Source organism: Canis lupus, chromosome 1, assembly GCF_011100685.1.
Source record: "Canis lupus familiaris isolate Mischka breed German Shepherd chromosome 1, alternate assembly UU_Cfam_GSD_1.0, whole genome shotgun sequence".
Lineage (NCBI taxonomy): Eukaryota > Metazoa > Chordata > Mammalia > Carnivora > Canidae > Canis > Canis lupus.
Window position 1 is genome coordinate 113,281,485 of NC_049222.1, and position 27,428 is coordinate 113,308,912.

Genomic DNA, 27,428 nt, shown 5'->3' on the forward strand with positions numbered 1-27,428 from the left:
AGCCAAGATATGTGGAAAAAAGAGGACAGGGTTTTTTGAAACTTTTCACAAAATATTGTCACAAAAGATACCTATATTTTTTTTTTAATTTTGTGACTTTTTATTTTTTTTAATTTTTTTTATTTATTTATGATAGTCACAGAGAGAGAGAGAGAGGCAGAGACACAGGCAGAGGGAGAAGCAGGCTCCATGCACTGGGAGCCCGATGTGGGATTCGATCCCGGGTCTCCAGGATAGCGCCCTAGGCCGAAGGCAGGCGCCCAACCGCTGCGCCACCTAGGGATCCCAAAAGATACCTATATTTAGCCAGCATATGTGTAGAAAAGAAGACGGGGTTTTTTTTTTTTTTTTTGAAGCTTTTCACAAAATATTGGAACAAAAAGTACCTCTGTATCACTATGATATGTATAAAAATGACAAGGTTATCTGAAGCTTCTCACAAAATATTGTCACTATAAATCCTGTATTTGGCCAGCTTATGTGTGTGATAAAGAACAGGGTTTTTTGAAGTTTTTCACAAAATATTGAAACTGAAAATACCTACATTTTGCCACAATATGTATAAACAAGAGGACAAGGGGTTTTTTCAACCCTCTCACAAGAAGCAATGTTAGGAGGCATGAGGGGAAAAAAAAAACAATGGCTTTCGTTGAGATAAAAAACATCCGATTGACATGTTTGAGATAAAAAAACACCCGATTGAGATGTTTGAGATAAAAAACATCGGATTAAAAAAAATCCGATTGAGATGTTTGAGATAAAAAACATCCAATTTCAAAAAAAAAAATCCAATTTCAAACTTTATGGGGTTATTTTTATTGATGGAGGATTTTCCTTACATTTGTGGAGCCTATAAAAAGGCCACAGGGTCATTGACTCAAATCATAAGCAAATTATTAGTAGTCATATAAATTTACCAACAAATTGATTTGTACTATTTTGGGACCTATTTCAACCTATTTTCAGAGGGCTCACAAGATTTATAAACATAAAGGATATAATTCTAAAGTGGCACAACTTCTCCAGAAATGAGACACAGAGATCACGTGCCCAGCTCCTACTGTGTAGCAGTGACTATTAAAGGCTGGCTCTCTAGGCTTCACATCTTCTTTGGGACCGAAGCAGACAAGGGGACACTGCCTATGTTCTGTAACAGGTCAGTTATGCTCAATATCAAACTTTGGATCACAGAATTAATGGTGGAAGTTGTAGCTACCTTTATCCTGGGTAAGATAAGAAGTTATGTTCCTGCATTGTTCGTGACATGGCCGGACAACCAATGGAAATTCCTGGGTTGTTTCAAAAAGATGTGCCAGTTTATGGTGAAGAAGACCCTTATTTATGTCCTGAGTTCTCTTGCGTCCATTATACACAATCTAATTGTTGGAGAAGTCTTCATCAATAAGCTATATTACTTTCTACACAAAAAGATGGTTTCTGAACCCACAGCTGTGGTTGTCGTTTAGCTACTCTTACACCTACTCACCCTGCAGTCGTTGGGGGGATACTTGGCACCCGGAGGAGAGCAAAGGACTTTCCTCGCTTATCTACTGCCACTGGAGGCTTGTGTGCATGCTCGGCTCCCTCCCCGAGCCTGGCCCATTCTATCCTCTCACAAAGAACATAATAACATAAGAACATTTAAATAAATAAATAAATAATAAATAAATATATATATAAATAAATAAATAAATAAAATCTCAATTTTTTAGAAGAGGATATACGTAAAAATGTGGCCAGAGGTTTTGTTTGTCTTTTTTTTGTTTTGTTTTTTGTTTGTTGTTTTTTGTTTTTTGTGGCCAGAGGTTTTGAAACCTGTCACAAACTATTGTCACAAAAAATACCTACGTTCACCCAGGATATGTGTAAGAAAGAGGTTGGGTTTTCGAAGCCTTTCACAAATTCTTGTCACAAAAGAAATGTGTATGTTAGACCAGGGTACATGTATAAAAGAGGATATGGTTTTTGAAAGCGTGTCACACACAAAAGTTGTCACAAAAAATAACTAGGTTCAGCCAGGAGACGTGTAAAACACAGGACAAGGTTTTGAAGTCTTTTTCACAAAATAGTATTAAAAAATACCTATGTTCAGCCAAGATATGTGGAAAAAAGAGGACAGGGTTTTTTGAAACTTTTCACAAAATATTGTCACAAAAGATACCTATATTTAGCCAGCATATGTGTAGAAAAGAAGACGGGGTTTTTTTTTTTTTTGAAGCTTTTCACAAAATATTGGAACAAAAAGTACCTCTGTATCACTATGATATGTATAAAAATGACAAGGTTATCTGAAGCTTCTCACAAAATGTTGTCACTATAAATCCTGTATTTGGCGACCTTATGTCTGTGATAAAGAACAGGGCTTTTTGAACTTTTTCACAAAATATTGAAACTGAAAATACCTACATTTTGCCACAATATGTATAAACAAGAGGACAAGGGGTTTTTTTCAACCCTCTCACAAGAAGCAATGTTAGGAGGCATGAGGGGGAAAAAAAAAACCAATGGCTTTAGTTGAGATAAAAAACATCCGATTGACATGTTTGAGATAAAAAAACACCCGATTGAGATGTTTCAGATATAAAACATCCAATTTCAAAAAAAAAATCCAATTTCAAACTTTATGGGGTTATTTTTATTGATGGAGGATTTTCCTTACATTTGTGGAGCCTATAAAAAGGCCACAGGGTCATTGACTCAAATCATAAGCAAATTATTAGTAGTCATATAAATTTACCAACAAATTGATTTGTACTATTTTGGGACCTATTTCAACCTATTTTCAGAGGGCTCACAAGATTTATAAACATAAAGGATATAATTCTAAAGTGGCACAACTTCTCCAGAAATGAGACACAGAGATCACGTGCCCAGCTCCTACTGTGTAGCAGTGACTATTAAAGGCTGGCTCTCTAGGCTTCACATCTTCTTTGGGACCGAAGCAGACAAGGGGACACTGCCTATGTTCTGTAACAGGTCAGTTATGCTCAATATCAAACTTTGGTTCACAGAATTAATGGTGGAAGTTGTAGCTACCTTTATCCTGGGTAAGATAAGAAGTTATGTTCCTGCATTCTCCTTGACTATACTGGAGAACCAATGGAAGTTCCTGGGTTGTTTCAAAAAGATGTGCCAGTTTATGGTGAAGAAGACCCTTATTTATGTCCTGAGTTCTCTTGCGTCCATTATACACAATCTAATTGTTGGAGAAGTCTTCATCAATAAGCTATATTACTTTCTACACAAAAAGATGGTTTCTGAACCCACAGCTGTGGTTGTCGTTTAGCTACTCTTACACCTACTCACCCTGCAGTCGTTGGGGGGATACTTGGCACCCGGAGGAGAGCAAAGGACTTTCCTCGCTTATCTACTGCCACTGGAGGCTTGTGTGCACGCTCGGCTCTCTCCCCGAGCCTGGCCCATTCTGTCCTCTCACAAGGAACACTGGCTCACAACTGTGAGTGGAAACATTGATATTGAAACCCTAATGCTCAGCAGCCTGACAGGGAGGCCGGAGACCAATGTGCAAGTTGGTCTGATCCGCCTCCGCGTCTGATGTCACATGAACTTGCAGCCCGTACCAACCGACACACAGCTCCGTTCTGCCACAGTTGTCACAAGGAAGCTTATTTCGCTGAACTCCACCCAGTGACACCGTCTCTATGTGGCAAAGCCAGTTATTTATGCTGCATCGATCCTAATCCTTTCAGAAGAACTTCTACAACCTATGGTGTTACCTTCATCAATTGAGCCCCTCACCCCCTCAGCCCCCAGAGCACATTTGGTTCTTCTTGAATCTGTGTCTCCTTGATTTCTTTTTTTTCTTTTCAAGATTTTATTTTTTTCATCAGAGACACACACACACAGAGAGAGAGAGAGAGAGAGAGAGTCAAAGACACAGGCAGAGGGAGAAGCAGGCTCCATGCAGGGAGCCCGACGTGGGACTTGATCCCGTGTCTCTAGGATTAGGCCCTGGGCTGAGGCAGTGCTAAACCGCTGAGCTACCTGGGCTGCCCCTTTGATTTCAGTACAGTTTTTTTTTGTTTTGTTTTTTTGTGTGTGTGTTTGTTTTTGCAGCCTCAACTCTGTCCTGTTTCACATACTGAGCAAATAAAGTTCCTTTCAGGCAATGGCATGTCTGCAGCCTTACTGCTCCATTCTAGGCTGATTTCCTTCCAACCCTGTGTAGCTTAGGGTCTGTTGCAAGGCACCGAGGAAGAGGAGGGAAAACCAGGGTGATGGATAGAGAACTCCATGGCTTGGCAGGGGTTGGGGAGGGATGGGTACGCAACCTGGGTGATATATGCTGAATGGAGGATGGGGGTGGAGGTGGTTTCCAAGGCTGATGGTCTGGGACACGGCAGCCCAGAAGGCTCTGGGGATGTGTCCCCTTTCCCGGAGAAGTTCAAAGTCTGACACAGAGAACTCTGAACTGGTTGAAAGCATCTTTACCACTTGTAAGGCATATATCCCAAATTTGACCAGGGTAGAGCCAGCCTCTTGAGGACTGAGCTGGGGGAAGGGACAGCTCCCCGCAAACTCATCTTCAAGGGACCCATGTTGGGATGGGTGATGGTGAAATTCAGAGGGCTCACGAGAACGCGCCCCTTGGGTCAGGAGAAACCCTGTGGAGGGGAAAGGATGTGAGTGGAATGACCTTCCCCAGAGCACCTCGCAGGTCCTGAGGCTGCCCTGGAAGTTTGAGCCTGCCTCATTTCGATCTGTGCCCAGCATTGAGTTGGCTTCTACCTCTCCCTCTGCACATTCCCCCTCTCGTGCCCTCTTTCTAACAAATAAATAAATAAAATATTTTTAAAGACTATTTATGTATTATGAGAGACATACACTCAGAGGCAGAGGCGTAGGCAGAGGGAGAAGCAGGCTCCCCGTGGGAAGCCCGATTTGGGACTCCATCTCAGGATGCCAGGATCATGACGTGAAGCCAAGGTAGACACTCAACCACTGAGCCACCCAGGCACCCATTAATAAATAAAATTTTTAATAAATATTTTAATAAATAAAAAATCAGTAAAGAGGGGGGCACTTGACAGGATGAGCACTGGATGTTGTACTAGTGTTGGCAAATGGAACTCCAATAAAAAGGTATACAAAAAAATCAGTAAAATCAACAATGGGCAAAAATGTCAAAGAGACATTTCTCCGAAGGTATACAGTGGCCACCCAGCTTCTGAGGAAATGCTCAACATCGCTAATCATTACAGAAAGCAAATAGAACACAAATATATATCAAGTCACACCCCCATCAGGATAGTCACCATCAACAACAATAAGCAAGGGATCCCTGGGTGGCGCAGCGGTTTGGCGCCTGCCTTTGGCCCAGGGCGCGATCCTGGAGACCCGGGATCGAATCCCACGTCGGGCTCCCGGTGCATGGAGCCTGCTTCTCCCTCTGCCTATGTCTTTGACTCTCTCTCTCTCTCTCTCTCTCTCTCTCTGTGTGACTATCATAAATAAAAAAATAAATAAAAAAAACAACAATAAGCAAAAGGACCCCAAACCCAAATACCATAAATTAATGTGTGTTGGTGAGGATCTGGAGAAATCGGAACCCTGGCAAATGTTGGTGAAAAAGTAAAATGGCACACCAGACATCAGCTTGGAACATGGTGCCGGGTTTCCTCCAAATTAAGAAATAGACTTACCATGTGATGGAGCCAACTCCTTATTCATTTTACATCTGTAAGAACTGAAAGCCAACAGTATGAAGGGATCCCCGCTCATCCCTGTTCATCGCAGTGTTGTTCACAAGAGTCAAGATGTAGACGCAGCCCACGTGTCCACGCACAGAGGAACGGAGAAAGATCATGGGGCATCCAGCTCCAGTGGAACGAGCATCGATCCTAAGGAAGAAGTGAGTTCTGGACCCGCTGCCACATGAAATGAGCAGGTCGCAGCAAGACAAATACCCTATGATTCCACTTGTATGTCCTACCCGTCATAGTCAAATTTATAGAAACAGAAAGAAGACATGTGGGGCTGGTGGGGGCGAGGAGGAGCAAACAGGAAACTGTGGGTACAGACTTCCTGTTACAAAACGAACGGGTGCTAGAGATGCATTGTACGCCCCTGAGAATATTGATACCCCTGCTCATCTGTATCCTGGTTCCCGGTGAATGGTAGGGAATGTAATGTTATGAGTTTTTCACCATAATTTTTAACAGATTTAAGGAAGAAATTGGGGTGAAGATCCCTGGGGCCCTTGAAACCTTCCTGCCTTCCAAGAGGAAGCTCTGGGTGTGACCAATACAAAGTGTTGGTGGGTGAGGTTCATTTTGTGTTCCCAGCCAGCCCGTTTCAGCCTCCCATGGCAGCTCATGGGGCTCTGAGCCCCTCCAGAGTCCATAACAGGGAAGAGGCTCGAGGCTCCAGGGGTTCTCAGGAGTTGAGGGGCCAAGGTGGGAGGAGAAGGGCTGAGCAGGGATGGAAAGATGGGTAGAGGAGCAGCTGTGTGGGAGGGGGGCAGATTGAGGGATTCAAGACAGCCAAAGAGTCTAAGATGTGGCATTAAAAAAAAAAAGAAGGAAAGAAAGAAAGAAAGGAGGAAAGGAAGAAAGAAGAAGAAGAAAAGGGAGCGACCGGGTTGCTGAATACCTAGAGCATGAAACTCTTTCCTCAGGATGGTGGGCTCAGGCCCCAAGTAGAACTTATTTAAAAAAAAAACAAAAAAAAAAACAGGGATCCCTGGGTGGCTCAGCAGTTTGACGCCTGCCTTTGGCACGGGGCACGATGCTGAGGTCCCGGGATCGAGTCCTGAATCGGGCTCCTGGCATGGAGCCTGCTTCTCCCTCTGCCTGTGTCTCTGCCTCTCTCTCTCTCAAATAAATACATAAATAAATAAATAAATAATAAATAAATAAATAAATAATATTTTTTTAAAAGTTCTTAGGCTCAGTTGTTTGAGGGTCTAAGTTATGAACTCAGGTCAGGTCTTGGTCTCAGGGTTGTGTGTTCGAGCCCCCTGTGGGGTGCTATGCTTACATGGAGCCTAATTTAAAATATTCTTTTAATATAAAAATAAAATAAATATGAATACTCATTAAAACTCGGTGGTTTAGCACTTGCCTTCAGCCCAGGGCACGATCCTGGAGTCCTAAGATCGAGTTCCACGTCTGGCTCCCTGAATGAAGCCTGCTTATCCCTCTGCCTATGTCTCTGCCTCTGTGTGTGTGTGTGTGTGTGTGTGTGTGTGTCTCACGAATAAATAAATAAAATCTTAAAAAAATAATAATAATAATAAATAAAATGAGGGGAGGCCTGGATGGCTCAGCAGTTGGGCATCTGCCTTTGCTCATGGAATGATCCCAGTGTCTCAGGATCAAGTTCCACATCGGGCTTCCTGCATGGAGCCTGCTTCTCTCTGCCTATGTCTCTGCTCTCTCTCTCACTCTGTGTCTCTCATGAATAAATAAATAAAATGTATAAATAAATAAAATTAAAAATTAAAAAAAGAAGAATGAGGACAGGGGATGATGAGGGCGACAACTTAGATGAGCAGGTTGGAAGATTCCTGAGTCCGGTGTTCTGTGTGGCCTTTGAAGCTCCCTTGTGTTTAAGAATACCTTTGCCTTTTCTGAAGATATTACATGCCCTTCCTCCACTGTATATTCTTGGCTCCTTTCCTATAAATTATTTATTTATTTATTTATTTACGCATTTATTTATTTATTTGTTTGTTTATTTTAAAAGATTATGTATTTATTTATTCATGACAGACGGAGAGAGAGAGAGAGGCAGAGGGAGAAGCAGGCTCCACGCAGGGAGCCCAACGTGGGACTCGATCCCGGGTCTCCAGGATCAGACTCTGCCTGGGCTGAAGGCGGCGCCAAACCGTTGGGCCATCGGGGCTGCCCTGCAAATTTCTTTTTAAGATTTTATTTATTTATTCATGAGAGAAACAGAGAGAAGCAGAGACACAGGCAGAGGGAGAAGCAGGCTCCCTGCGGGAAGCCGGATGCAAGACTCAATCCCAAGACTCTGGGATCGTGATCTGAGCCAAAGGCATACGCTCAACCCCCCGGGCGCCCCTTATGTACTATTTCAAATATAAACCCAAATTTGCCCGGTGAGGACAAGTTTCTCCCACAATCAGTTGCTTTGGTGTGAAAGTACTCAGATTCAGAAATGGTGTATGAATTCAATGGGCTCAAATTAGGTCAATTGTAAAGACTTTTCACCCTCAAGAACATGCAGTGCCCTCCTGTTACAACCACCCGACAAAGTGTCAACAATTTCGGAGCAGTGGATCCAGGAGAGTGAGAGCTCCAGCAGGAGCACCATGTGCATTCACTCAAATTGGATTAAAGGCTTGAGTATAAGATCTAAAACCATGAGACTACCAGAAGAAAACACAAGCAGTAAGTTCCTTGGCATCAGTCTTGGCAATTATTTTTTTGGATGGCAATGAAAGTCAAAATCAATAAGTGGGTGGAACCTCATCAAGCTGAAGAGCTTCTGCACAGCAAAGGAAACCATGAGGAAATGAAAAGGCAACCCACCAAGTGGGAGAGACATTTTAAATCATATGTCTGGTAAGGGATTAATATCCAAAATTTGGAATACCCAAAAATATAGAAAGAGGGGTGCACGGAGTTGGGGGTGCCAGGGTGGCTCAGTTGGTTGAACATCTGACTCTTGATTTCAGCTCAGGGTCATGATCTCAGCATCCAGGGCCTGAGCTCAGAGTTGAGCTCCGGACTGATTGTGGAGACAGTCTGCTTAGGATTCTCTCTCTCTCCCTCTGCCCCTCCCCCTCACTCATGAGCACTCTCTTGCTCTCTCTCAAATAAATAAATAATCTAAAAAAACCCCACAGAAAGCAATATGGTGAGTCCTCCAAATATTAAAAATAGAACTATCATCTGATCTAACGGTTCCACTTCTGGGTATATGACCAAAAGAAATGAAATCACCTCCTGAAAAACATACCTGCACCCCCAGGTTTACGGTGGCATCATTCACAAAGGCCAGGATACAGAAACATCCTAAAAGTCTGTTGAGGAATAAATGGGTAAAGAAAAGGTGGGAGGGATCCCTGGGTGGCGCAGCGGTTTAGCGCCTGCCTTTGGCCCAGGGCGCGATCCTGAAGACCCGGGATCGAATCCCACGTCGGGCTCCTGGTGCATGGAGCCTGCTTCTCCCTCTGCCTGTGTCTCTGCCTCTCTCTCTCTCTCTCTCTCTGTATGACTATCATAAATAAATAAAAAAAATTAAAAAAAAAAGAAAAGGTGGGATCTCATACAATAGTATATTATTCACCCACAAAAAGGAAGAAACTCTTGCCTTTTGTGACAACATGGATGGACAACATGGATGAGGATATTGTGCTAAGAGCAGCCAGCGAGTCAAAGAGAGACAGATACTCTATGATCTTGCTTACAGGTGGAATCTGACAGAGAACTGTCTGCAGTTGCCTTGCCTGAGGGGCAGGGGGTGGTGGGGATGAGTAAAGGTGATCAAAAGATCAAATCTCCCAGATACATAAGTCCTAGAGGCGTAATGCACAGCGTGGTGACTACTGTTAAGGATACTGCATTGCAGGGGCACCTGGGTGGCTCAGTGGTTGAGCGTCTGCCTTTGGCTCAGGGCATGATCCTGGGGTCCCAGGATCGAGTCCTGCATCGGGGTCTCTGCATGGAGCCTGCTTCTCCCTCTGCCTGTGTCTCTGCCTCTCCCTCTCTGTGTCTCTCATGAATAAATAAATAAAATCTTTTAAAAAAAATACTGCATTGCATTTTTGAAATTTGCTAAAAGCAAAAAGTATGACTACACGAAGTCATGGACATTAACTATGCTTATTGCGGTGATCACTTCACAATGTATACATATATCGAATCAGTGTGCCGTACACCTAGACTAATCCAACGTTACACGTCCATTTCATCTGGGAAAAAAGATATAAAAGGCAGTATTTCTGTCCTCTAAAGCCATCGAACAGAGAACCAAAATAGGGTGAAGAACATAGAGTGAGGGTTTCACGGGGAGATCCTGTTCCTTTGTATAGGAAAGTTAATGAAATTCTTCACTGGAGGAATCCCTGGGTGGCTCAGCAGTTTAGCGCCTGCCTTTGGCCCAGGGCATGATCCTGGAGTCCCGGGATCGAGTCCCACATCGGGCTTCCTGCATGGAGCCTGCTTCTCCCTCCTCCTGTGTCTCTGCCTCTCTCTCTCTCTCTCTCTCTCTCTCTCTCTCTGTGTGTGTGTGTGTGTGTGTCTCATGCATAAATAAATAAAATCTTAAAAAAAAAAGAAATCCTTCATGGTGGGGTGACATCTGAGATGGGAAGAGAGGGCGGGAGCAGTGCTGCGAGTCTCCGGACAAAGATGATTTCCTGGAAAGGGAATAGATGCTGGGGAGCAGGGGGAGACCCAAGCTTGCGTGAGAGTTGAGGAAGGGTCAGAAAGCCCCTGTGGCCGGAACACATGGGGTGAGTAGGACAGCGCAGTATGGGCAGGAGCCAGGTTGGGTAGGGGCAGTGCTACTCAAAGGGCTGTCTGCAAGGAGGGGAGGAGCCTGGCCCAGGAGGCAGACGGTCCACATCACTAAGCGCCCTGTTGATTTCCACTAACATTTTCTTCATTGCAAGACTTTCTCAACTCAGGCGCTAACTTGACAGACCTGCTGGAATCTTCTTACAGACCAGCATTCCTAGTAGCTCCAACGTAGGACCTGTGGGCTGCAGGGACTTTGGGTTTTGATGTGACTCACAGGTGAGCAACATAAGGGCTTTGAGCAGAGGAACAACCCTGGGTTTTTGTTTTTAAGATTTTATTTATTTATTCATTCATGAGAGATACAGAGAGAGAGAGAGAGAGAGAGAGAGAGAGGCAGAGACACAGGCAGAGGGAGAAGCAGGCTCCATGCAGGGAGCCCGACACAGGAATCGATCCTAGGTCTCCAGGATCACCCCCTGGGCTGAAGGCAGCGCTAAACCGCTGAGCCACCCAGCTGTCCCTGTTGCTACTTCCTAGAGGGGAAAAACTGGGAAACCAAGACACTGTGCTGGCTTCGGGACGCAGCACCCCTACAGCTTCTTGGTAGCAGCAAGGTCACAGGATCGAGTCCCACATCGGGCTTCTTGTGGGGAGCCTGCTTCTCCCTCTGCCTCTGTCACTGCCTCTCTCTCTCTCATGAATAAATAAATAAAATCATAAAAAAAAAGAAGTAGCAACAGCTTCCTTAGCAAGCTGGATCTACAGGCCCTCCTAGGAGTTCTTTCTGGAAGCTGCCGCAGGAGCCTGCTTCCAAAGATATAAGTAAAAAATAAAAATTAAGTTAAGTAAGTAATATTCCCTAAAAAAGGAAAGCAGGCCATTTACTGATGGGTGATGATCTATCGACTGAAGATTATGAGGTTTTCTTTAACTGAGATTACGAGGTTTTCTTTTTTAAAGATTTTATTTATGCATGAGACACACACACACAGAGGCAGAGACACGGGCAGAGGGAGAAGCAGGCTCCTGGCAGGAAGCTTGATGCGGGACTCGAACCCAGGACCCCGGGATCACGCCCTTAGCCAAAGGCAGACGTTCAACCAGGGAGCCACCCAAATGCCCCAGATTTTGAGTTTTTCATTCCATCCCCCTGATGTCAAAAAAGGCGAGACAGAGAGAGAAGTCAGTCCCCATCATATGTTATATGGGCAAAGACTGAAGAAGTTTGGGCTTCTGGGACTAATCTTAATCAGCTGTGTATGGCTGGCCCAGAGCAGACCTATTTTTTTTTTTTTTTTTTTTTTCAGAGCAGACCTATTTTGATGGGGATGACCCGAAACCCCAGGGAGACGTGAGCTCGTTGTCATGCAGCCCCTCTGCAGCTCGAACATGGAATGATTACTCTAGTCCCCATATCCACACCGGGAGCAAAACCGATTGGGGCTCCCTCCCAGGAGGAGGGACGTTCCTTCGTCTTGTATTGGCGACCACACTGGACGTTGCTGTGGTAAGCCTGTGTCGCTGTGTGTTGTGCCTAAGAGTGATCCCAGGAAAGCCCTGGCTTCTCTGTCTGCGGCCACTTCGGGGAGATGTGGGGGGAACAGCTCCAGCTCCCCTGCAGGAAGGCCCTCATCTCTGCTCAACACCCTCTGAGGCTACTTAGTGATTTTTCACCTTTACGTGCTAAAGTCTTCCCTCTTGGAAAACGGGGACTTGGTTGCTCCCTTCCCCATCACCACGACACATGAGCAATCTCCCAATAGTCTCTGCACTATTTTCCTAAGACCAATATTTAGTGTAGACGTTGTTATGTCTATTTAATGCCCGTCACGTTTGAGGCAAAGAGTTGTGATCACCGGCCCCAACCTTGGATTGTGGAGTCAAAACTGTGTATCTGGGACGCCTGGGTGGCTCAGTGGTTGAGTGTCTGCCTCTGACTCAGGGTGTGATCCTGGGGTCCTGGGGTGGAGCCCTCATCAGGCTTCCCTGCCCGGAGCCTATTTCTCCCTCTGCCTGTGTCTCTGCCTCTCTGTGTCTCTCATGAATAAATTAAAAAAATCTTTTTTTAAAAAATGTGTATCGGGATCCTTGGGTGGCTCAGTGGTTTAACACCTGCCTTTGGCCCAGGGCGTGATCCTGGAGTCCTGGGATCGAGTCCCACATCAGGCTCCCTGCATGGAGCCTGCTTCTCCCTCTGCCTGTGTCTCTGCCTCTCTGTCTCTCTCTGTGTAACTATCATGAATAAATAAATAAAATCTTTAAAAAAAAAATCCAATTGAGATTTTGAGATAAAAAACATCCGATTGAGATGTTTGAGATAAAAAACATCCAATTGAGATGTTTGAGATAAAAAATATCTGATTTCAAAAAAAAAAAAAAAACGATTTCAAACTTTATGGGGTTATTTTATTGGTGGAGGATTTTCCTTACATTTGTGGAGCCTATAAAAAGGCCACAGGGTTATTGATGACTCAAATCATAGGCAAATTATTAGTAGTCATATGAATTTACCAACAAATTCATTTGTACTACTTTGGGACCTATTTCAACCTATTTTCAGAGGGCTCACAAGATTTATAAACATAAAGGATGTAATTCTAAAGTGGCACAACTTCTCCAGAAAAGAGACACAGAGAACACGTGCCCAGCTCCTACTGTGTAGCAGTGACTATTAAAGGCTGGCTCTCTAGGCTTCACATCTTCTTTGGGACCGAAGCAGACAAGGGGACACTGCCTATGTTCTGTAACAGGTCAGTTATGCTCAATATCAAACTTTGGTTCACAGAATTAATGGTGGAAGTTGTAGCTACCTTTATCCTGGGTAAGATAAGAAGTTATGTTCCTGCATTGTTTGTGACATGGCCGGACAACCAATGGAAATTCCTGGGTTGTTTCAAAAAGATGTGCCAGTTTATGGTGAAGAAGACCCTTATTTATGTCCTGAGTTCTCTTGCGTCCATTATACACAATCTAATTGTTGGAGAAGTCTTCATCAATAAGCTATATTACTTTCTACACAAAAAGATGGTTTCTGAACCCACAGCTGTGGTTGTCGTTTAGCTACTCTTACACCTACTCACCCTGCAGTCGTTGGGGGGATACTTGGCACCCGGAGGAGAGCAAAGGACTTTCCTCGCTTATCTACTGCCACTGGAGGCTTGTGTGCATGCTCGGCTCTCTCCCCGAGCCTGGCCCATTCTATCCTCTCACAAAGAACATAATAACATAAGAACATTTAAATAAATAAATAAATAAATAATAAATAAATAAATAAAATCTCAATTTTTTAGAAGAGGATATACGTAAAAATGTGGCCAGAGGTTTTGTTTGTCTTTTTTTTGTTTTGTTTTTTGTTTGTTGTTTTTTGTTTTTTGTGGCCAGAGGTTTTGAAACCTGTCACAAACTATTGTCACAAAAAATACCTACGTTCACCCAGGATATGTGTAAGAAAGAGGTTGGGTTTTCGAAGCCTTTCACAAAATCTTGTCACAAAAGAAATGTGTATGTTAGACCAGGATACATGTATAAAAGAGGATATGGTTTTTGAAAGCGTGTCACACACAAAAGTTGTCACAAAAAATAACTAGGTTCAGCCAGGAGACGTGTAAAACACAGGACAAGGTTTTGAAGTCTTTTTCACAAAATAGTATTAAAAAATACCTATGTTCAGCCAAGATATGTGGAAAAAAGAGGACAGGGTTTTTTGAAACTTTTCACAAAATATTGTCACAAAAGATACCTATATTTAGCCAGCATATGTGTAGAAAAGAAGACGGGGTTTTTGTTTTTTTTTTTTTGAAGCTTTTCACAAAATATTGGAACAAAAAGTACCTCTGTATCACTATGATATGTATAAAAAGGACAAGGTTATCTGAAGATTCTCACAAAATATGGCACTATAAATCCTGTATTTGGCGACCTTATGTCTGTGATAAAGAACAGGGTTTTTTGAACTTTTTCACAAAATATTGAAACTGAAAGTACCTACATTTTGCCACAATATGTATAAACAAGAGGAGAAGGGGTTTTTTTCAACCCTCTCACAAGAAGCAATGTTAGGAGGCATGAGGGGAAAAAAAAAAACAATGGCTTTCGTTGAGATAAAAAACAACCGATTGAGATGTTTGAGATAAAAAAACACCCGATTGAGATGTTTGAGATAAAAAACATCGGATTAAAAAAAATCCGAATGAGGTGTTTCAGATAAAAAACATCCAATTTCAAAAAAAAAATCCAATTTCAAACTTTATGGGGTTATTTTTATTGATGGAGGATTTTCCTTACATTTGTGGAGCCTATAAAAAGGCCACAGGGTCATTGACTCAAATCATAAGCAAATTATTAGTAGTCATATAAATTTACCAACAAATTGATTTGTACTATTTTGGGACCTATTTCAACCTATTTTCAGAGGGCTCACAAGATTTATAAACATAAAGGATGTAATTCTAAAGTGGCACAACTTCTCCAGAAATGAGACACAGAGATCACGTGCCCAGCTCCTACTGTGTAGCAGTGACTATTAAAGGCTGGCTCTCTAGGCTTCACATCTTCTTTGGGACCGAAGCAGACAAGGGGACACTGCCTATGTTCTGTAACAGGTCAGTTATGCTCAATATCAAACTTTGGTTCACAGAATTAATGGTGGAAGTTGTAGCTACCTTTATCCTGGGTAAGATAAGAAGTTATGTTCCTGCATTGTTTGTGACATGGCCGGACAACCAATGGAAATTCCTGGGTTGTTTCAAAAAGATGTGCCAGTTTATGGTGAAGAAGACCCTTATTTATGTCCTGAGTTCTCTTGCGTCCATTATACACAATCTAATTGTTGGAGAAGTCTTCATCAATAAGCTATATTACTTTCTACACAAAAAGATGGTTTCTGAACCCACAGCTGTGGTTGTCGTTTAGCTACTCTTACACCTACTCACCCTGCAGTCGTTGGGGGGATACTTGGCACCCGGAGGAGAGCAAAGGACTTTCCTCGCTTATCTACTGCCACTGGAGGCTTGTGTGCATGCTCGGCTCTCTCCCCGAGCCTGGCCCATTCTATCCTCTCACAAAGAACATAATAACATAAGAACATTTAAATAAATAAATAAATAAATAATAAATAAATAAATAAAATCTCAATTTTTTAGAAGAGGATATACGTAAAAATGTGGCCAGAGGTTTTGTTTGTCTTTTTTTTGTTTTGTTTTTTTGTTTGTTGTTTTTTGTTTTTTGTGGCCAGAGGTTTTGAAACCTGTCACAAACTATTGTCACAAAAAATACCTACGTTCACCCAGGATATGTGTAAGAAAGAGGTTGGGTTTTCGAAGCCTTTCACAAAATCTTGTCACAAAAGAAATGTGTATGTTAGACCAGGATACATGTATAAAAGAGGATATGGTTTTTAAAAGCGTGTCACACACAAAAGTTGTCACAAAAAATAACTAGGTTCAGCCAGGAGACGTGTAAAACACAGGACAAGGTTTTGAAGTCTTTTTCACAAAATAGTATTAAAAAATACCTATGTTCAGCCAAGATATGTGGAAAAAAGAGGACAGGGTTTTTTGAAACTTTTCACAAAATATTGTCACAAAAGATACCTATATTTAGCCAGCATATGTGTAGAAAAGAAGACGGGGTTTTTGTTTTTTTTTTTTTTTGAAGCTTTTCACAAAATATTGGAACAAAAAGTACCTCTGTATCACTATGATATGTATAAAAATGACAAGGTTATCTGAAGATTCTCACAAAATATGGCACTATAAATCCTGTATTTGGCGACCTTATGTCTGTGATAAAGAACAGGGTTTTTTGAACTTTTTCACAAAATATTGAAACTGAAAGTACCTACATTTTGCCACAATATGTATAAACAAGAGGAGAAGGGGTTTTTTTCAACCCTCTCACAAGAAGCAATGTTAGGAGGCATGAGGGGAAAAAAAAAAACAATGGCTTTCGTTGAGATAAAAAACAACCGATTGAGATGTTTGAGATAAAAAAACACCCGATTGAGATGTTTGAGATAAAAAACATCGGATTAAAAAAAATCCGAATGAGGTGTTTCAGATAAAAAACATCCAATTTCAAAAAAAAAATCCAATTTCAAACTTTATGGGGTTATTTTTATTGATGGAGGATTTTCCTTACATTTGTGGAGCCTATAAAAAGGCCACAGGGTCATTGACTCAAATCATAAGCAAATTATTAGTAGTCATATAAATTTACCAACAAATTGATTTGTACTATTTTGGGACCTATTTCAACCTATTTTCAGAGGGCTCACAAGATTTATAAACATAAAGGATGTAATTCTAAAGTGGCACAACTTCTCCAGAAATGAGACACAGAGATCACGTGCCCAGCTCCTACTGTGTAGCAGTGACTATTAAAGGCTGGCTCTCTAGGCTTCACATCTTCTTTGGGACCGAAGCAGACAAGGGGACACTGCCTATGTTCTGTAACAGGTCAGTTATGCTCAATATCAAACTTTGGTTCACAGAATTAATGGTGGAAGTTGTAGCTACCTTTATCCTGGGTAAGATAAGAAGTTATGTTCCTGCATTGTTTGTGACATGGCCGGACAACCAATGGAAATTCCTGGGTTGTTTCAAAAAGATGTGCCAGTTTATGGTGAAGAAGACCCTTATTTATGTCCTGAGTTCTCTTGCGTCCATTATACACAATCTAATTGTTGGAGAAGTCTTCATCAATAAGCTATATTACTTTCTACACAAAAAGATGGTTTCTGAACCCACAGCTGTGGTTGTCGTTTAGCTACTCTTACACCTACTCACCCTGCAGTCGTTGGGGGGATACTTGGCACCCGGAGGAGAGCAAAGGACTTTCCTCGCTTATCTACTGCCACTGGAGGCTTGTGTGCATGCTCGGCTCTCTCCCCGAGCCTGGCCCATTCTATCCTCTCACAAAGAACATAATAACATAAGAACATTTAAATAAATAAATAAATAAATAATAAATAAATAAATAAAATCTCAATTTTTTAGAAGAGGATATACGTAAAAATGTGGCCAGAGGTTTTGTTTGTCTTTTTTTTGTTTTGTTTTTTGTTTGTTGTTTTTTGTTTTTCGTGGCCAGAGGTTTTGAAACCTGTCACAAACTATTGTCACAAAAAATACCTACGTTCACCCAGGATATGTGTAAGAAAGAGGTTGGGTTTTCGAAGCCTTTCACAAAATCTTGTCACAAAAGAAATGTGTATGTTAGACCACGATACATGTATAAAAGAGGATATGGTTTTTGAAAGCGTGTCACACACAAAAGTTGTCACAAAAAATAACTAGGTTCAGCCAGGAGACGTGTAAACCACAGGACAAGGTTTTGAAGTCTTTTTCACAAAATAGTATTAAAAAATACCTATGTTCAGCCAAGATATGTGGAAAAAAGAGGACAGGGTTTTTTGAAACTTTTCACAAAATATTGTCACAAAAGATACCTATATTTTTTTTTTAATTTTGTGACTTTTTATTTTTTTTTAATTTTTTTTATTTATTTATGATAGTCACAGAGAGAGAGAGAGAGGCAGAGACACAGGCAGAGGGAGAAGCAGGCTCCATGCACTGGGAGCCCGATGTGGGATTCGATCCCGGGTCTCCAGGATAGCGCCCTAGGCCGAAGGCAGGCGCCCAACCGCTGCGCCACCTAGGGATCCCAAAAGATACCTATATTTAGCCAGCATATGTGTAGAAAAGAAGACGGGGTTTTTTTTTTTTTTTTTTTTGAAGCTTTTCACAAAATATTGGAACAAAAAGTACCTCTGTATCACTATGATATGTATAAAAATGACAAGGTTATCTGAAGCTTCTCACAAAATATTGTCACTATAAATCCTGTATTTGGCCAGCTCATGTGTGTGATAAAGAACAGGGTTTTTTGAAGTTTTTCACAAAATATTGAAACTGAAAATACCTACATTTTGCCACAATATGTATAAACAAGAGGACAAGGGGTTTTTTCAACCCTCTCACAAGAAGCAATGTTAGGAGGCATGAGGGGAAAAAAAAAACAATGGCTTTCGTTGAGATAAAAAACATCCGATTGACATGTTTGAGATAAAAAAACACCCGATTGAGATGTTTGAGATAAAAAACATCCAATTTCAAAAAAAAAATCCAATTTCAAACTTTATGGGGTTATTTTTATTGATGGAGGATTTTCCTTACATTTGTGGAGCCTATAAAAAGGCCACAGGGTCATTGACTCAAATCATAAGCAAATTATTAGTAGTCATATAAATTTACCAACAAATTGATTTGTACTATTTTGGGACCTATTTCAACCTATTTTCAGAGGGCTCACAAGATTTATAAACATAAAGGATATAATTCTAAAGTGGCACAACTTCTCCAGAAATGAGACACAGAGATCACGTGCCCAGCTCCTACTGTGTAGCAGTGACTATTAAAGGCTGGCTCTCTAGGCTTCACATCTTCTTTGGGACCGAAGCAGACAAGGGGACACTGCCTATGTTCTGTAACAGGTCAGTTATGCTCAATATCAAACTTTGGATCACAGAATTAATGGTGGAAGTTGTAGCTACCTTTATCCTGGGTAAGATAAGAAGTTATGTTCCTGCATTGTTCGTGACATGGCCAGACAACCAATGGAAATTCCTGGGTTGTTTCAAAAAGATGTGCCAGTTTATGGTGAAGAAGACCCTTATTTATGTCCTGAGTTCTCTTGCGTCCATTATACACAATCTAATTGTTGGAGAAGTCTTCATCAATAAGCTATATTACTTTCTACACAAAAAGATGGTTTCTGAACCCACAGCTGTGGTTGTCGTTTAGCTACTCTTACACCTACTCACCCTGCAGTCGTTGGGGGGATACTTGGCACCCGGAGGAGAGCAAAGGACTTTCCTCCCTTATCTACTGCCACTGGAGGCTTGTGTGCATGCTCGGCTCTCTCCCCGAGCCTGGCCCATTCTATCCTCTCACAAAGAACATAATAACATAAGAACATTTAAATAAATAAATAAATAAATAAATAATAAATAATAAATAAATAAATAAATAAATAAATAAATAAATAAAATCTCAATTTTTTAGATGAGGATATTCGTAAAAATGTGGCCAGAGGTTTTGTTTGTCTTTTTTTTGTTTTGTTTTTTGTTTTTTGTTTGTTGTTTTTTGTTTTTTTGTGGCCAGAGGTTTTGAAACCTGTCACAAACTATTGTCACAAAAAATACCTACGTTCACCCAGGATATGTGTAAGAAAGAGGTTGGGTTTTCGAAGCCTTTCACAAAATCTTGTCACAAAAGAAATGTGTATGTTAGACCAGGATACATGTATAAAAGAGGATATGGTTTTTGAAAGCGTGTCACACACAAAAGTTGTCACAAAAAATAACTAGGTTCAGCCAGGAGACGTGTAAACCACAGGACAAGGTTTTGAAGTCTTTTTCACAAAATAGTATTAAAAAATACCTATGTTCAGCCAAGATATGTGGAAAAAAGAGGACAGGGTTTTTTGAAACTTTTCACAAAATATTGTCACAAAAGATACCTATATTTTTTTTTTAATTTTGTGACTTTTTCTTTTTTTTTAATTTTTTTTATTTATTTATGATAGTCACAGAGAGAGAGAGAGGCAGAGACACAGGCAGAGGGAGAAGCAGGCTCCATGCACTGGGAGCCCGATGTGGGATTCGATCCCGGGTCTCCAGGATAGCGCCCTAGGCCGAAGGCAGGCGCCAAAGCGCTGCGCCACCTAGGGATCCCAAAAGATACCTATATTTAGCCAGCATATGTGTAGAAAAGAAGACGGGGTTTTTTTTTTTTTTTTGAAGCTTTTCACAAAATATTGGAACAAAAAGTACCTCTGTATCACTATGATATGTATAAAAATGACAAGGTTATCTGAAGCTTCTCACAAAATATTGTCACTATAAATCCTGTATTTGGCCTGCTTATGTGTGTGATAAAGAACAGGGTTTTTTGAAGTTTTTCACAAAATATTGAAACTGAAAATACCTACATTTTGCCACAATATGTATAAACAAGAGGACAAGGGGTTTTTTCAACCCTCTCACAAGAAGCAATGTTAGGAGGCATGAGGGGAAAAAAAAAACAATGGCTTTCGTTGAGATAAAAAACATCCGATTGAGATGTTTGATAGAAAAAACATCCAATTGAGATGTTTGAGATAAAAAATATCTAATTGAGATGTTTGAGATAAAAAACATCGGATTAAAAAAAATCCGATTGAGATGTTTGAGATAAAAAACATCCAATTTCAAAAAAAAATCCAATTTCATACTTTATGGGGTTATTTTTATTGATGGAGGATTTTCCTTACATTTGTGGAGCCTATAAAAAGGCCACAGGGTCATTGACTCAAATCATAAGCAAATTATTAGTAGTCATATAAATTTACCAACAAATTGATTTGTCCTATTTTGGGACCTATTTCAACCTATTTTCAGAGGGCTCACAAGATTTATAAACATAAAGGATATAATTCTAAAGTGGCACAACTTCTCCAGAAATGAGACACAGAGATCACGTGCCCAGCTCCTACTGTATAGCAGTGACTATTAAAGGCTGGCTCTCTAGGCTTCACATCTTCTTTGGGACCGAAGCAGACAAGGGGACACTGCCTATGTTCTGTAACAGGTCAGTTATGCTCAATATCAAACTTTGGTTCACAGAATTAATGGTGGAAGTTGTAGCTACCTTTATCCTGGGTAAGATAAGAAGTTATGTTCCTGCATTGTTTGTGACATGGCCGGACAACCAATGGAAATTCCTGGGTTGTTTCAAAAAGATGTGCCAGTTTATGGTGAAGAAGACCCTTATTTATGTCCTGAGTTCTCTTGCGTCCATTATACACAATCTAATTGTTGGAGAAGTCTTCATCAATAAGCTATATTACTTTCTACACAAAAAGATGGTTTCTGAACCCACAGCTGTGGTTGTCGTTTAGCTACTCTTACACCTACTCACCCTGCAGTCGTTGGGGGGATACTTGGCACCCGGAGGAGAGCAAAGGACTTTCCTCGCTTATCTACTGCCACTGGAGGCTTGTGTGCATGCTCGGCTCTCTCCCCGAGCCTGGCCCATTCTATCCTCTCACAAAGAACATAATAACATAAGAACATTTAAATAAATAAATAAATAAATAATAAATAAATAAATAAATAAATAAATAAATAAATAAATAAATAAAATCTCAATTTTTTAGAAGAGGATATACGTAAAAATGTGGCCAGAGGTTTTGTTTGTCTTTTTTTTGTTTTGTTTTTTGTTTGTTGTTTTTTGTTTTTCGTGGCCAGAGGTTTTGAAACCTGTCACAAACTATTGTCACAAAAAATACCTACGTTCACCCAGGATATGTGTAAGAAAGAGGTTGGGTTTTCGAAGCCTTTCACAAAATCTTGTCACAAAAGAAATGTGTATGTTAGACCAGGATACATGTATAAAAGAGGATATGGTTTTTGAAAGCGTGTCACACACAAAAGTTGTCACAAAAAATAACTAGGTTCAGCCAGGAGACGTGTAAACCACAGGACAAGGTTTTGAAGTCTTTTTCACAAAATAGTATTAAAAAATACCTATGTTCAGCCAAGATATGTGGAAAAAAGAGGACAGGGTTTTTTGAAACTTTTCACAAAATATTGTCACAAAAGATACCTATATTTTTTTTTTAATTTTGTGACTTTTTATTTTTTTTTAATTTTTTTTATTTATTTATGATAGTCACAGAGAGAGAGAGAGAGGCAGAGACACAGGCAGAGGGAGAAGCAGGCTCCATGCACTGGGAGCCCGATGTGGGATTCGATCCCGGGTCTCCAGGATAGCGCCCTAGGCCGAAGGCAGGCGCCCAACCGCTGCGCCACCTAGGGATCCCAAAAGATACCTATATTTAGCCAGCATATGTGTAGAAAAGAAGACGGGGTTTTTTTTTTTTTTTTTGAAGCTTTTCACAAAATATTGGAACAAAAAGTACCTCTGTATCACTATGATATGTATAAAAATGACAAGGTTATCTGAAGCTTCTCACAAAATATTGTCACTATAAATCCTGTATTTGGCCAGCTTATGTGTGTGATAAAGAACAGGGTTTTTTGAAGTTTTTCACAAAATATTGAAACTGAAAATACCTACATTTTGCCACAATATGTATAAACAAGAGGACAAGGGGTTTTTTCAACCCTCTCACAAGAAGCAATGTTAGGAGGCATGAGGGGAAAAAAAAAACAATGGCTTTCGTTGAGATAAAAAACATCCGATTGACATGTTTGAGATAAAAAAACACCCGATTGAGATGTTTGAGATAAAAAACATCGGATTAAAAAAAATCCGATTGAGATGTTTGAGATAAAAAACATCCAATTTCAAAAAAAAAAATCCAATTTCAAACTTTATGGGGTTATTTTTATTGATGGAGGATTTTCCTTACATTTGTGGAGCCTATAAAAAGGCCACAGGGTCATTGACTCAAATCATAAGCAAATTATTAGTAGTCATATAAATTTACCAACAAATTGATTTGTACTATTTTGGGACCTATTTCAACCTATTTTCAGAGGGCTCACAAGATTTATAAACATAAAGGATATAATTCTAAAGTGGCACAACTTCTCCAGAAATGAGACACAGAGATCACGTGCCCAGCTCCTACTGTATAGCAGTGACTATTAAAGGCTGGCTCTCTAGGCTTCACATCTTCTTTGGGACCGAAGCAGACAAGGGGACACTGCCTATGTTCTGTAACAGGTCAGTTATGCTCAATATCAAACTTTGGATCACAGAATTAATGGTGGAAGTTGTAGCTACCTTTATCCTGGGTAAGATAAGAAGTTATGTTCCTGCATTGTTCGTGACATGGCCGGACAACCAATGGAAGTTCCTGGGTTGTTTCAAAAAGATGTGCCAGTTTATGGTGAAGAAGACCCTTATTTATGTCCTGAGTTCTCTTGCGTCCATTATACACAATCTAATTGTTGGAGAAGTCTTCATCAATAAGCTATATTACTTTCTACACAAAAAGATGGTTTCTGAACCCACAGCTGTGGTTGTCGTTTAGCTACTCTTACACCTACTCACCCTGCAGTCGTTGGGGGGATACTTGGCACCCGGAGGAGAGCAAAGGACTTTCCTCGCTTATCTACTGCCACTGGAGGCTTGTGTGCATGCTCGGCTCCCTCCCGGAGCCTGGCCCATTCTATCCTCTCACAAAGAACATAATAACATAAGAACATTTAAATAAATAAATAAATAATAAATAAATATATATATAAATAAATAAATAAATAAAATCTCAATTTTTTAGAAGAGGATATACGTAAAAATGTGGCCAGAGGTTTTGTTTGTCTTTTTTTTGTTTTGTTTTTTGTTTGTTGTTTTTTGTTTTTTGTGGCCAGAGGTTTTGAAACCTGTCACAAACTATTGTCACAAAAAATACCTACGTTCACCCAGGATATGTGTAAGAAAGAGGTTGGGTTTTCGAAGCCTTTCACAAATTCTTGTCACAAAAGAAATGTGTATGTTAGACCAGGGTACATGTATAAAAGAGGATATGGTTTTTGAAAGCGTGTCACACACAAAAGTTGTCACAAAAAATAACTAGGTTCAGCCAGGAGACGTGTAAAACACAGGACAAGGTTTTGAAGTCTTTTTCACAAAATAGTATTAAAAAATACCTATGTTCAGCCAAGATATGTGGAAAAAAGAGGACAGGGTTTTTTGAAACTTTTCACAAAATATTGTCACAAAAGATACCTATATTTAGCCAGCATATGTGTAGAAAAGAAGACGGGGTTTTTTTTTTTTTTTTTTGAAGCTTTTCACAAAATATTGGAACAAAAAGTACCTCTGTATCACTATGATATGTATAAAAATGACAAGGTTATCTGAAGCTTCTCACAAAATGTTGTCACTATAAATCCTGTATTTGGCGACCTTATGTCTGTGATAAAGAACAGGGCTTTTTGAACTTTTTCACAAAATATTGAAACTGAAAATACCTACATTTTGCCACAATATGTATAAACAAGAGGACAAGGGGTTTTTTTCAACCCTCTCACAAGAAGCAATGTTAGGAGGCATGAGGGGGAAAAAAAAAACCAATGGCTTTAGTTGAGATAAAAAACATCCGATTGACATGTTTGAGATAAAAAAACACCCGATTGAGATGTTTCAGATATAAAACATCCAATTTCAAAAAAAAAATCCAATTTCAAACTTTATGGGGTTATTTTTATTGATGGAGGATTTTCCTTACATTTGTGGAGCCTATAAAAAGGCCACAGGGTCATTGACTCAAATCATAAGCAAATTATTAGTAGTCATATAAATTTACCAACAAATTGATTTGTACTATTTTGGGACCTATTTCAACCTATTTTCAGAGGGCTCACAAGATTTATAAACATAAAGGATATAATTCTAAAGTGGCACAACTTCTCCAGAAATGAGACACAGAGATCACGTGCCCAGCTCCTACTGTATAGCAGTGACTATTAAAGGCTGGCTCTCTAGGCTTCACATCTTCTTTGGGACCGAAGCAGACAAGGGGACACTGCCTATGTTCTGTAACAGGTCAGTTATGCTCAATATCAAACTTTGGTTCACAGAATTAATGGTGGAAGTTGTAGCTACCTTTATCCTGGGTAAGATAAGAAGTTATGTTCCTGCATTCTCCTTGACTATACTGGAGAACCAATGGAAGTTCCTGGGTTGTTTCAAAAAGATGTGCCAGTTTATGGTGAAGAAGACCCTTATTTATGTCCTGAGTTCTCTTGCGTCCATTATACACAATCTAATTGTTGGAGAAGTCTTCATCAATAAGCTATATTACTTTCTACACAAAAAGATGGTTTCTGAACCCACAGCTGTGGTTGTCGTTTAGCTACTCTTACACCTACTCACCCTGCAGTCGTTGGGGGGATACTTGGCACCCGGAGGAGAGCAAAGGACTTTCCTCGCTTATCTACTGCCACTGGAGGCTTGTGTGCACGCTCGGCTCTCTCCCCGAGCCTGGCCCATTCTGTCCTCTCACAAGGAACACTGGCTCACAACTGTGAGTGGAAACATTGATATTGAAACCCTAATGCTCAGCAGCCTGACAGGGAGGCCGGAGACCAATGTGCAAGTTGGTCTGATCCGCCTCCGCGTCTGATGTCACATGAACTTGCAGCCCGTACCAACTGACACACAGCTCCGTTCTGCCACAGTTGTCACAAGGAAGCTTATTTCGCTGAACTCCACCCAGTGACACCGTCTCTATGTGGCAAAGCCAGTTATTTATGCTGCATCGATCCTAATCCTTTCAGAAGAACTTCTACAACCTATGGTGTTACCTTCATCAATTGAGCCCCTCACCCCCTCAGCCCCCAGAGCACATTTGGTTCTTCTTGAATCTGTGTCTCCTTGATTTCTTTTTTTTCTTTTCAAGATTTTATTTTTTTCATCAGAGACACACACACACAGAGAGAGAGAGAGAGAGAGAGAGTCAAAGACACAGGCAGAGGGAGAAGCAGGCTCCATGCAGGGAGCCCGACGTGGGACTTGATCCCGTGTCTCTAGGATTAGGCCCTGGGCTGAGGCAGTGCTAAACAGCTGAGCTACCCGGGCTGCCCCTTTGATTTCAGTACAGTTTTTTTTTGTTTTGTTTTTTTGTGTGTGTGTTTGTTTTTGCAGCCTCAACTCTGTCCTGTTTCACATACTGAGCAAATAAAGTTCCTTTCAGGCAATGGCATGTCTGCAGCCTTACTGCTCCATTCTAGGCTGATTTCCTTCCAACCCTGTGTAGCTTAGGGTCTGTTGCAAGGCACCGAGGAAGAGGAGGGAAAACCAGGGTGATGGATAGAGAACTCCATGGCTTGGCAGGGGTTGGGGAGGGATGGGTACGCAACCTGGGTGATATATGCTGAATGGAGGATGGGGGTGGAGGTGGTTTCCAAGGCTGATGGTCTGGGACACGGCAGCCCAGAAGGCTCTGGGGATGTGTCCCCTTTCCCGGAGAAGTTCAAAGTCCGACACAGAGAACTCTGAACTGGTTGAAAGCATCTTTACCACTTGTAAGGCATATATCCCAAATTTGACCAGGGTAGAGCCAGCCTCTTGAGGACTGAGCTGGGGGAAGGGACAGCTCCCCGCAAACTCATCTTCAAGGGACCCATGTTGGGATGGGTGATGGTGAAATTCAGAGGGCTCACGAGAACGCGCCCCTTGGGTCAGGAGAAACCCTGTGGAGGGGAAAGGATGTGAGTGGAATGACCTTCCCCAGAGCACCTCGCAGGTCCTGAGGCTGCCCTGGAAGTTTGAGCCTGCCTCATTTCGATCTGTGCCCAGCATTGAGTTGGCTTCTACCTCTCCCTCTGCACATTCCCCCTCTCGTGCCCTCTTTCTAACAAATAAATAAATAAAATATTTTTAAAGACTATTTATGTATTATGAGAGACATACACTCAGAGGCAGAGGCGTAGGCAGAGGGAGAAGCAGGCTCCCCGTGGGAAGCCCGATTTGGGACTCCATCTCAGGATGCCAGGATCATGACGTGAAGCCAAGGTAGACACTCAACCACTGAGCCACCCAGGCACCCATTAATAAATAAAATTTTTAATAAATATTTTAATAAATAAAAAATCAGTAAAGAGGGGGGCACTTGACAGGATGAGCACTGGATGTTGTACTAGTGTTGGCAAATGGAACTCCAATAAAAAGGTATACAAAAAAATCAGTAAAATCAACAATGGGCAAAAATGTCAAAGAGACATTTCTCCGAAGGTATACAGTGGCCACCCAGCTTCTGAGGAAATGCTCAACATCGCTAATCATTACAGAAAGCAAATAGAACACAAATATATATCAAGTCACACCCCCATCAGGATAGTCACCATCAACAACAATAAGCAAGGGATCCCTGGGTGGCGCAGCGGTTTGGCGCCTGCCTTTGGCCCAGGGCGCGATCCTGGAGACCCGGGATCGAATCCCACGTCGGGCTCCCGGTGCATGGAGCCTG

At 41.1% G+C, this 27,428-nt stretch overlaps 4 long non-coding RNA genes across 18 annotated transcripts in view; 2 read left to right on the plus strand and 2 right to left on the minus strand.

Annotated features, from left to right (window-relative positions):
* The window catches only part of LOC100688849, a 72,715-nt gene that overhangs the window by 44,196 nt on the left and 1,091 nt on the right, over positions 1-27,428 (minus strand). For 6 of the 7 annotated variants that reach the window (XR_005354601.1, XR_005354598.1, XR_005354595.1 and 3 more), the window contains exon 1: positions 5,664-5,947. This is a non-coding gene — a long non-coding RNA (uncharacterized LOC100688849). Of the gene's footprint in view, positions 1-5,663; positions 5,948-27,428 lie in introns of those variants that run through there. The other variant, XR_005354596.1, reaches the window with a different exon arrangement.
* On the plus strand, positions 668-21,574 carry LOC119876006. 4 transcript variants are annotated; one of them, XR_005354611.1, is made up of 7 exons: positions 668-1,156; positions 2,787-2,976; positions 13,012-13,201; positions 13,237-15,052; positions 16,717-16,906; positions 18,750-18,939; positions 20,887-21,574. It is a non-coding gene; the product is annotated as an uncharacterized LOC119876006 (long non-coding RNA). The 4 variants fall into 4 exon arrangements; XR_005354610.1 differs by having other exon boundaries at positions 670-1,156; positions 13,012-15,052; positions 20,887-21,076; positions 21,112-21,574; XR_005354609.1 differs by having other exon boundaries at positions 752-1,156; positions 14,863-15,052.
* LOC119876009 lies at positions 15,904-25,956 on the minus strand. Its single transcript, XR_005354614.1, has 4 exons — positions 22,320-25,956; positions 20,192-22,093; positions 18,122-19,967; positions 15,904-17,895 (listed from the first exon to the last, which is right to left on the minus strand). It is a non-coding gene; the product is annotated as an uncharacterized LOC119876009 (long non-coding RNA).
* Positions 24,867-27,428, plus strand: part of LOC119876005 — a 29,823-nt gene continuing 27,261 nt past the window's right edge. For 2 of the 6 annotated variants that reach the window (XR_005354606.1, XR_005354604.1), the window contains exon 1: positions 24,868-25,003. This is a non-coding gene — a long non-coding RNA (uncharacterized LOC119876005). Of the gene's footprint in view, positions 25,004-27,428 lie in introns of all 6 variants that reach the window. The other 4 variants (XR_005354602.1, XR_005354605.1, XR_005354607.1 and 1 more) reach the window with 3 other exon arrangements.